Here is a 9,824-nt window from a genome sequence, read left to right as displayed (position 1 = left end):
CAATACCGCTCTCAAAATTTTCCATTATATAATCAAAGCTCATTATATAATCAAGACTCTTCCTTGATTGTGATCGTTTACACCTGTTTGCAACGATGGCGATCAAGGAAGCTCGGCAATGTCTGACAAGACATTCTTTCCTTAGATGGTTCTAGCAATTTCCTGATTTGAAAGGTGATGGCTAAATGTCTGGGATTTTAGAGTTCGTTGTACGTTACATTTAAAAGATTCTACAGATCGTTACGATGCCCCTCTCCGGAAAATAATTCCTTTGAATTCGTCTTTATATGTGATCCAATCTTATAGGGGTATCGTTCATTACCAAAACATAAAATCCTACAGATCGTTACGCATTATTGAACAACGAAACATTACCTTTTCTTCAGTCTATCTAATGAGGATCAAAAGTTTAATAGAAAAATAGCTGCTTAGATATAAGCCAGTAACTAAGAGTCTGTGAATCCGATGCTTTGAGGGGAAGCACAGGGGAGAAGGGCGTGAACTTTTGAGATTATTTTCTTCTAGTAGAGGTCTAACAACTGACCAAAATCCATCTTTTACGGAATCATTCCCAACATTCGTCGTTTTCAACTTTTTTTTTTTTTTTTTTTGGCTAACACAGAAGTTTTCACAACACTCCCACATCTCGTCCCATGAACGCGGCTAAAAATATGAAATAAAATATATAAACTAGCAATAACAGCACAAAGTAAAGCCAATTATCAAGAGGAATATCATCTGTCCCTGAACAGTACGCATGTATATCCTCTAGCGCGACACAAATGAAAAGTCTCATTATAATAGCTCAGTTCATTGCTGATGCAGGACAAATTTCAAATTCATTTTTCTCTCTTATATAAAAAAAAAACACCTCGATAAAACTTTCTTAGTACGAAGAGGAAAGATCCTAGTTAAAAATATTCAAAAATGAAAAAAATCTATGGGGGATGTTTTGAGCTGTTCAAACTTGAAATTTGAACATTTGAACAGTGTGTTCAAATTTTATAACGTTTTAACATTTTATCATTGCATTTTAATATGCAACCGTTTTTCCTCTTTACAACGAGCTCAAGAACGCTTCTGTATCTTCGTTCGTTCCCGAGATATACTTAATTGAAAAGAGCATGTTGCTCAAAAATGACATTTTGAACAACCCTCATATAATTCGTAATAATCATATTTCAGCAAAATCCTTTCACAGGTTTTGGAGCAAAGCAAAGCTGTGTCCGAAATATCATCAACATCGTGACTATGAGGGTCAACTCTTGCCTGATTTGACGACAATTGTCACTCTTCAAAAAATAAAATAACATAACATAAAATAAAAAAGCAATAATTTTACAAGTGTTTAGGAGCATGGTGAATTAAAAATTTGTAGTGGTTGAGGAAAATACAAATATTGCTCGTAGGATTGCTCGTGGGTCGGGCCATTCATTCCATGTCAAATCAGGCAGGAGTTGACCCTCATAGTCACCGATTTTGATGATATTTCGTACACAACTTTGCTTTGCTCCAAAACCTGTGAAAGGTTTTTTTACTAATATTTATATATACATATATATATATATATATATATATATATATATATATAATGTCATTAAATGTCTCAAATTATTTTATAAAATATACAATATATTATATCGACTGTCTTTCATTCAAAATGTATAATTGAAAATAGATGAACAATGATTTGTATAAGGGAGGAGGGAAATGACAAGTCGGTCTAATTTCTGTGTTCTGGGGATTGCTGGGTTTAGTGTCCTTAGAGGTGAGGCTCTTTGTTGTCCGTTCTTTTTGTATGTTCTCGATATTATTCCAGTCATGTATATTCGAATCTCAAACTAATTGTTTATATTTGTTGTTAAAACAAAAACTCTCCCCCCCGGAAGAATTTTGTGGGGGGGAATTTCAAGATAAGATCGTTGGTGGGACGAATTCCCCCCGTCCCCCCGGGATTCCGCACCCTGGTTTGGAACATTTATGTTACATATTATGCTGTTCATTAGATCACATTTTTGTAATCTGTAATTTTAAGGCAGTATATTGTTTGAAATAAAATATTCCAAACCATTTCAAAGGTAGAATTACAAGTATTGTCAACTGACCCCGAACATATCGTCAACTCACTCCACATACAGGTTGAATTGACAATTGTCACTCTTCAAAAAATAAAATAACATAACATAAAATAAAAAAGCAATAATTTTACAAGTGTTTAGGAGCATGGTGAATTAAAAATTTGTAGTGGTTGAGGAAAATACAAATATTGCTCGTAGGATTTCATCAAGTATATCTTAATTTTTAAAAGCTGCAAAAATTTAAACATAAAAACATGGTCAAGTACGATTTGATGTTGCTCTTAAAATAGGGTGACCATAATATTTTGACCCAAAGGTCACTTTACTCCCCCCTGAAAAATTGGTTAGGCCTAATTAGCTATACAATTATTGTCATTAAGGTATTATTATTATTATTTATAGTAACCGCTGTAGCTCAGTCGGTGGTCGGCCTCCGTGGCGGAGTGGTTAGCATAGTGGTCCCGGGTTCGAATCCCGGCTAGGACTTGGATGTTTGTGTTGTCCGTAAATTTAGAAAACCGAGAATATAGAGAAAAACTAATATGTACGAATGTTGAGAAAATGTGTGTGAATGACGGGGGATACCACCGAATAGGGGTATTTCTTTATTTTATATATAAAAAAGTCGGTATGGCGTCTGACTACCATGCGAAAGGCCCGGGTTCGATCCCGGCGGAGAGAACCGGGACTTTTTTCACCTGTTTATGCGGCTCCGGCGTTCACCCAGCGTTGTATAAAGTGGATACCTGGAGGAAACTCTGGGAGGTAAATGCGGCCAGGGGCGTGGTGCTGATCACATCACTCCAAGCTTCGGCCGAGATACGCCTTCATGGCGTGGTGCAAAGCACAGGGGAGCACTTTACCTTTTTTTATTATTTATTATAGTATGGATAACATAAATGATACATCATGAACAATATCTATTTAAAATATGATCTCTCGTTGTCAAGAGCTATTAATTTTTATAATCTCGGTATGACTACATAGTGTTTCTGGCTTCTGATCAACCTTTGATGTTGGTCCTACGCTGAAGTTGACGAGTGCCAGAAGTATTTTGCAGAAGAACCAATCTTCTTGGGAACAACTTTATTCTTTACTAACCGTTAATAAAGCTCCCCGAAAAAGTTTCATCCCATATTAATATCTAACACAAAACGCGGGATTTGACATTTGAATTTCCGCCAAGACACAGAAATTCATTCTTTTTAAGAATCTCTCAAATTTAGACTTGGTTTTCAAGCTAATTCCTAGACTTTTAAAAAAGGGACAAATAGTGTTTCTGGTATAATATCGATGGGACAACTGGGACACGCCTATGAAACGGGACTCTCCCGGTCAAAACGAGACGAATGGTCACCCTATCTTAAAGAAACGATTTTATTTCGAGCAAAATGAAACAAAAATTATTTGAATTTCATGTTATTCACTTCATTTTCATTTCTTGTGCGGCGGGGTCGAGTAAAGATTGTTGCGCCGGTGCATGGAATTAGTCCTCCCCCAGTTTGTACTTCAGTTATGAGTTATTATTCTTTCTTTTTGCTCAGGCCAATCGGGACTAGACCTACAGTTTAAAGTGGGATCCGAACCACTTGTAGCTCCACCGGGTATCGAACCCGGAACCCCTTGATTACAAGGCGACGACGCTACCACTGTGCCATCGGGGAGGCCCACACACTGTACTCGTTATTTCAAAAGTGGTAATGGAAATTTCCACAAGCGAAGTTGAAATATTTTTATAAAAAAGTATTTTGAGAACTGAATTTGAAAATTCAGGCGCCAGTTGTAAATGCCTACATTTTACATTCCCAATTTCGCCTTCAAATAAACACTCAAAGAATCTGTTAACAATTGCATAGGAAAGGCAACCTTACTTTCGAGTAAAAGATTCCGAAGAACTTTGCGGTGGCGGAAACGCATCACCCATCCCATCTCTTCACCCCACCCCTAACAGCGATGCTTGGAAGGGAACCAGCGAAAAAGAAAGCCCTTGCCATTGGTAACAGCCTTACTGGGATACAAGAGGTCTGACCAATAAGGACGTTTGTGCTGGAAACAGCAAAAAGAAGACGGCCGCGCCATCTATTGGCCACCGATGGAACTGCAATTTCCAAGCGCAGCGAGGTTTAAATGTAGGGTAATCTTCTATGCCTTAACTATTCTATGGTAGTAGTAATTAATTTTACTTTCTTAGCAGGATTAAGGCAGTGTCTGCTGCCACGTTCTTTTTCTGCTGGAACCTCAAAAAAGATGCGCGTGGCAGTAGACTCGGTCTTTGTTTTATCGTGATTTCATGTATGCAATTATGTATGCAATTATGTCTGTAACACATACTGTAAAGTTGTAGCGATTAGTTTCACAAAAATGTTTTAAGATTAGGTCCGTGGCAGCAGCAAATTTGATGCTTATTCTTACTGCTGACACGTGCGTGGCAGCAGACTCGGCCCAGGATTAAACATCTTGTACAGTACGATCCACTAGTGTTGCTAGGCAAATTGTGTGCATGCCTATTTTCATCAATTTTCCTCTTACATCCCATGTTTTTTTTTTTGTTTTTTTTTTATACTGATGCAGAAGTTGTCAACAGCTTGTTTTGAGTTTTCTTTTAACTCTTGAAGCTCTCATTGGGTCAAATAAAGTGCACAAACATGGCGATGGACAATTTTCACGGTAATTCTCATGGATCCTACTGTACAATTAGTTGTAATGTACTGAGAAATCCATATTCAGGGCTTTTAACCGCCAGTTTTTCGCTTTTAGATGTCGGCGGCCGATAAGGGATGATCCAACCCGAAATGAAATTGTGGCTACAGGCGCCTGCCATCCCCAGTTTCGGCATCCAATAACCACTATTGACTTCCAATGTATGGGCATGGTATGGGCAATTTATTCTGCAAACACTTAGAGGTAACACAAGTAACGAATAAAGTAGCCTATGTGTGAGTGTTAATAACAAAATTAAAAGAAAATGCTAGAGAATGAAGTTGGGTAGTTCAATTATGTAGGAAATAATGCGCCCTTTCCGTAGCTGCTTGGAAGTTTCGACGGCTTCAAAATACTTATTTTTTTCAGAGCATAATATTATTTGACTACAGAGATTAGATTCATCTACACAAAATTTTTAAGTAAGAGTATGATGGGGGGCGACTGCCCCCTCTTGCACCCCCGTGCACACACCTATGGTTCGTTGCTATACCGATATCACTTGCAAAAGTTAGAACAAACTCTTCACCAGAACAATCCATCGTAAGTTGACTGGTAGGCGACAGAGCTACGCTGAAATGGGCAGCAGGTGCAGACGACAGAAATGCGCGGGAAACAAAATCCTCGCCTCTAATTGGATAATTCCGTAGATTCTCGCGTACGGGACAGAATTTTTTTGGTCGGGACGGGAAAATTTTTAATTCCCGACACTCTGGATGGGAAAATTAAAAAATCGAAATTTCCCGAATTTTATACGTCATTTTCACCTCAAGTGATTGCTTTCCATCTGGAATATACATTTCGGGATCCCGCACACCATAACACCCAGTTTGTTATGGCTAAGCGTTTATGAGCCGCTCTGGGCACCACGAAAAAGTAAAGACCCATGTGCAAAATGAACAGCGAGATTTGTCTAGTAGTCTTTTGGCCTTACCAAATGGAATTTCATAAAATTACTTGGTAACACTGAATAATTCGCATACAAATTGCTGAGTCTGTTCGCTGAGTCGTCGGTTTGTGCGAGATTTATGCATTTCTTCTGTCATCTGCTAGAGTAAAGTTGAAATTGTATGTGCATTATTTTTTCTTGGAACCAATAATATCGTGATCTTAAAACTAAAACTTGATGTGAATTGTGGAGCAGTCTTGTTTTCAATTGTTATTTTTCCTTTCAGGTAAGTACTTTTTTCTGTTTGTCAGATTTATTTTGCATTGCGGCCCAAGGTATTAATGAATTTTATTTGTTGTTGCCCCTTTTTATACAGTAGATAATCGATATATTCATTAAAAATGGGATAGTGAGTTTGTAAAAAGCCACGAGATAGTGTTGGTGATAAGCAGTGATCAGTGGCGTATGCTGGGTTTAAAACCTGTTCTATCTCTTTTTATCATAATGTTCCAATGGGAGGCTCTTTTTCGTTCAATTTATTGGATTTTAAGGTGATGTGACATTGCGATTAAGTTACATACATTACAATTTACTAATAATTATAAAAATATCACTTTCATTAATATAAAAACAATAAGAAAACATTTAAAATATTTCATGGTTATTTATAAAATATAGAGGCCCATATTGTGAAATATTTGGAACGAGTTGACAATACCGGAACACTCTCCAATTTCTTTGAAATTTCGCCTACTCACTAATTGTCAACTCGTAAGGAGCGATTTTACAATACCGGGAATTGCTCCATTTTGTTTGAAATTCGGCATACTCACTAATTGTGGCTCCCTTATCACGAATCTATTTACCCGAATCGGAAGTTAAAATTTGGCGCTCACGTGTCAAACTTGCAAAATAAGAGGGTCAGTCATCGCAACCGACAATGCACAATTGCTCATTATTTATCGCAAGATTTTCCGTTTCAAATACTTAAAGAACTAAATATATATATTCCTAATATTACTACGACCCTAAAATTTAACTATGTTTCCTAACCTAACCACACGCCAATGGTTTGTGGGGCTAGCGTCAATGGTTCGAAATTATTTTGCAATTTCTAAATCCTGATAATACCACGACACGAAATTTTAACTATGTTTGCCTAACCTAACTGAAACTAACCTAACCACGCGTCAATGGTTCGCAATTATTTTGCCATTTCTAGACGTTTCCGACAAATTTTAACTTTAGATTCGTTATTAGCAGGCCTCAATTAGTAAGTATGCCAAATATCAAGAAAATCAGAGAGGAAATGGCTTTTTCCAAAGCAAAACTTACGGAAAAATGGACATTACTTCCGTCCTTCAAAAGACACCATCTTCCTCACACGAACAACTGACGAACTGAAGGTCTCACTTATCGCACAACACTTTATCAACCTTCTTGTGTACTGGACGCTACATAGCGAATAATGGGTCTCACTTATCGCACTACACTTTAGCAACCTTCTGAATGTAGCGTAACGAGTTGCGAATGTCAGTTGTTCACGAGAAAAAATGGCTTCTTCGTTGTGTATGTATCGACAATCACCGTGGTAATTCACAATGCTATTTTACAACTTCTACACGTGACCACCAAATCTTAATTGCAGATACGTGATCAGGACTCCATAATTAGTGAGTATTAGAATTATTAACGAAATTATGCCTTTTTTTTGTGTTGTAAAATCACAACCTTCTACACGTTATTTTGAAAGTTCCACATGAGAGCGCCAAATTTTAACTGCAGATTCGTGATTAGGAGCCCTAAATTAGTCAGTATGCAAAATTTCAAACAAATCGGAGAAATTCCCTGTATTGTTAATTTATACCTTTTCTTAACGTAACACAACCGTACCATACGAACAGCAGCTCCACGGAACATGCCATTTTCCCCGAAAGGGTGTCACTTATTGCACAACACTTTAGCAACATTGTGTTCTGATGTCATGGGAGAGAGCTTTTTCATGTTAGGAAAGACATGGTAACGCGTCTCTTAGCGAAAATATTAATTTTTCTTTGTATTTATGCTAATGGAACCTAACCTAGCCTCGTAGCCATTCCTCATCTGACGTCAATATTCAAGGTAGCCAGATTGTTGTGCGTAAAGGAAAGATTGTTCCGAATTGCTGTGTATTATGGACAATCACCGTGGTAAATCGCAAGGTTATTTTACAAGTTCTACATGCAAATGTACAATTTTAACAAGTGACCGCCAAATATGAACTACAGATATGCAATCAGAACACCGAAATTAGTAAGTAGGCGAAATTTGATAGAAATTGGAGAGTGGTCCGATATTGTAAACTCATGCCAGATATTTATGTAGGCCTACGTGTGAGAATAAAATATATGCGTATAATAAACTTCTTACCTTGAATATTTAATTTGGACACTAACACCATTCTTCTCTTGGCAACCTCCATGGTAAAATGGCTATTAGCACAGTGCACTATGATGCCAGGGGTCCCGGGCTCAAATCCAGGCATGGACATGGGTATTCTTTGTGAATGACCCTTCATGAATTTCATCGTATCGTCACTCATTCTCATCGTCTCGATTAGCTAAAGTGGCAGAAGAGCAACACAAAATAACAAATCAAATCCATTCTTCTCTTCTTTGCGATGCCAGCGGCCTGCATATCTTCACGATTTGAAGTAGATTGTTTCAGAGTAAATTGTTTCGGCAATAGTTCGTTAATTATGTCATTCATTTTCGTTCACTACTTGACGCAGCACAGATCATTCAAACATATATACGTAATTCACTCACTCAATACACTTAAGAGACTCCACACAGTAAGAAACCTAATTTTCTTAAACTTCCTTCAATGCGATTTCCACTCGCAAAATGCCCTTTGTCATCTCGGGCCAGTCAGTCTACCCCAGCCAGTCATAAACAAAGCAGCAGAGGGGTTGAAAACATCGTAAAGCCTGCGAGTTCTGCATGTGTTCGATGGGACAGTGTTGTTTTGGCCTAGAGGACAAATTCCCTATCACATGTCAACCACTCTTTTCCCGTTTAGTTTCAAAATTTCCCTTACCTGTGAAAATCCCATGCTGGTTAGTGCATTGGCATCGCTGTAAGGTTTTACCGCCATTGTAAAATGAAGAGTTCCCTGTCTAAGAAGCCACTACAAATACGTCACCGACCGCCTCCAGGTGCTGGTCGAGGAAGAATTTAACCGCTGAAGTCTGGTGCTAGTTTTAAAGGAAACTAGTCCATCCCCATGTATAGAGCGAGCACAAGGAAAACAAACCTTGGGCGAAGACTCACCGTGCAGCCTCTTCTTTCCTCTCCTCGCGGGAGTACGGTGCACAGGAGTCACGGGTTTTATGCTATCATTTTTTCCCACGGTCGTTGTTTGAGAGTGAAGCATCAGTCACATTTGATAGTCTATTATTTTCTGTATTTAATCTGGGCTTCGGCGATCGCCTAGGTAGCCTAGAATATATGCACCTGGCAGTGATCAGAACACTGCATTTTAAAAGTAGTTTCGCTACAACTACTCTTTCAAAATTTAACTTAGCTGCAGCTATTAAAAAGCAGCTCAATATGCTACTCGCTACTTTTGCGCTACTTCTGCACAAAACAAACTTGAAACAACCACTTGGATATTCAAAAGAAGTCCCTAGTATGATAGTTGTACTTACTGGAACATTTAGATTTTGTTGTTATGAATCCCGTCATTCAATAATTTTGATAGCACTGTTACTTCAGTTACTTATTTTTACTGTAGTGCTCGAGATTAACATACCTATGTAAGTGGAATATCAGTTAAAGTTTGATATATATTATAATTTGCAATTAGGGTGTTACTGAAATTAATGATTACAGCTATCCACAAATAAAATTTGGTAGGATTATTTATGTTTATGTATCAAACATATTTTTCTTGAGAATAAATATATCATTTTTAGAAGACTGATATGAATGCATTATTTTGAATGAAAAATATATCTCTCTGTCTCTTTCAAGGATAATTATCGTGAACATGATGGATAACCAGATTCTCGGAATATCTAGATAATTATGACCAGTGGCCGCGATTTGGTTCCAAAACTGGGGGGGGGGGGGGGGGCAAGGGCAGTTTAATTTCCCTTGGTAGATAAGGTTTAAGTG

The 9,824-nt window shown here is 37.8% G+C and overlaps 1 protein-coding gene across 1 annotated transcript in view; it reads left to right on the top strand.

Annotated features, from left to right (window-relative positions):
• Positions 1-5,746: 5,746 nt before the first annotated feature.
• ATPCL (ATP-citrate synthase) overlaps positions 5,747-9,824 on the top strand; it is a 163,887-nt gene continuing 159,809 nt past the window's right edge. The window contains exon 1 of the mRNA XM_083136053.1: positions 5,747-5,953. The gene's annotated coding sequence lies outside the window, so the exon portion shown is untranslated. The remainder of the gene's footprint in view (positions 5,954-9,824) is intronic.

The sequence above is a fragment of the Lepisma saccharinum genome, chromosome 14, assembly GCF_977018435.1.
Source record: "Lepisma saccharinum chromosome 14, izLepSacc3.1, whole genome shotgun sequence".
NCBI classification, from domain to species: domain Eukaryota; kingdom Metazoa; phylum Arthropoda; class Insecta; order Zygentoma; family Lepismatidae; genus Lepisma; species Lepisma saccharinum.
This window is presented reverse-complemented; position numbering and strand designations above follow the sequence as displayed.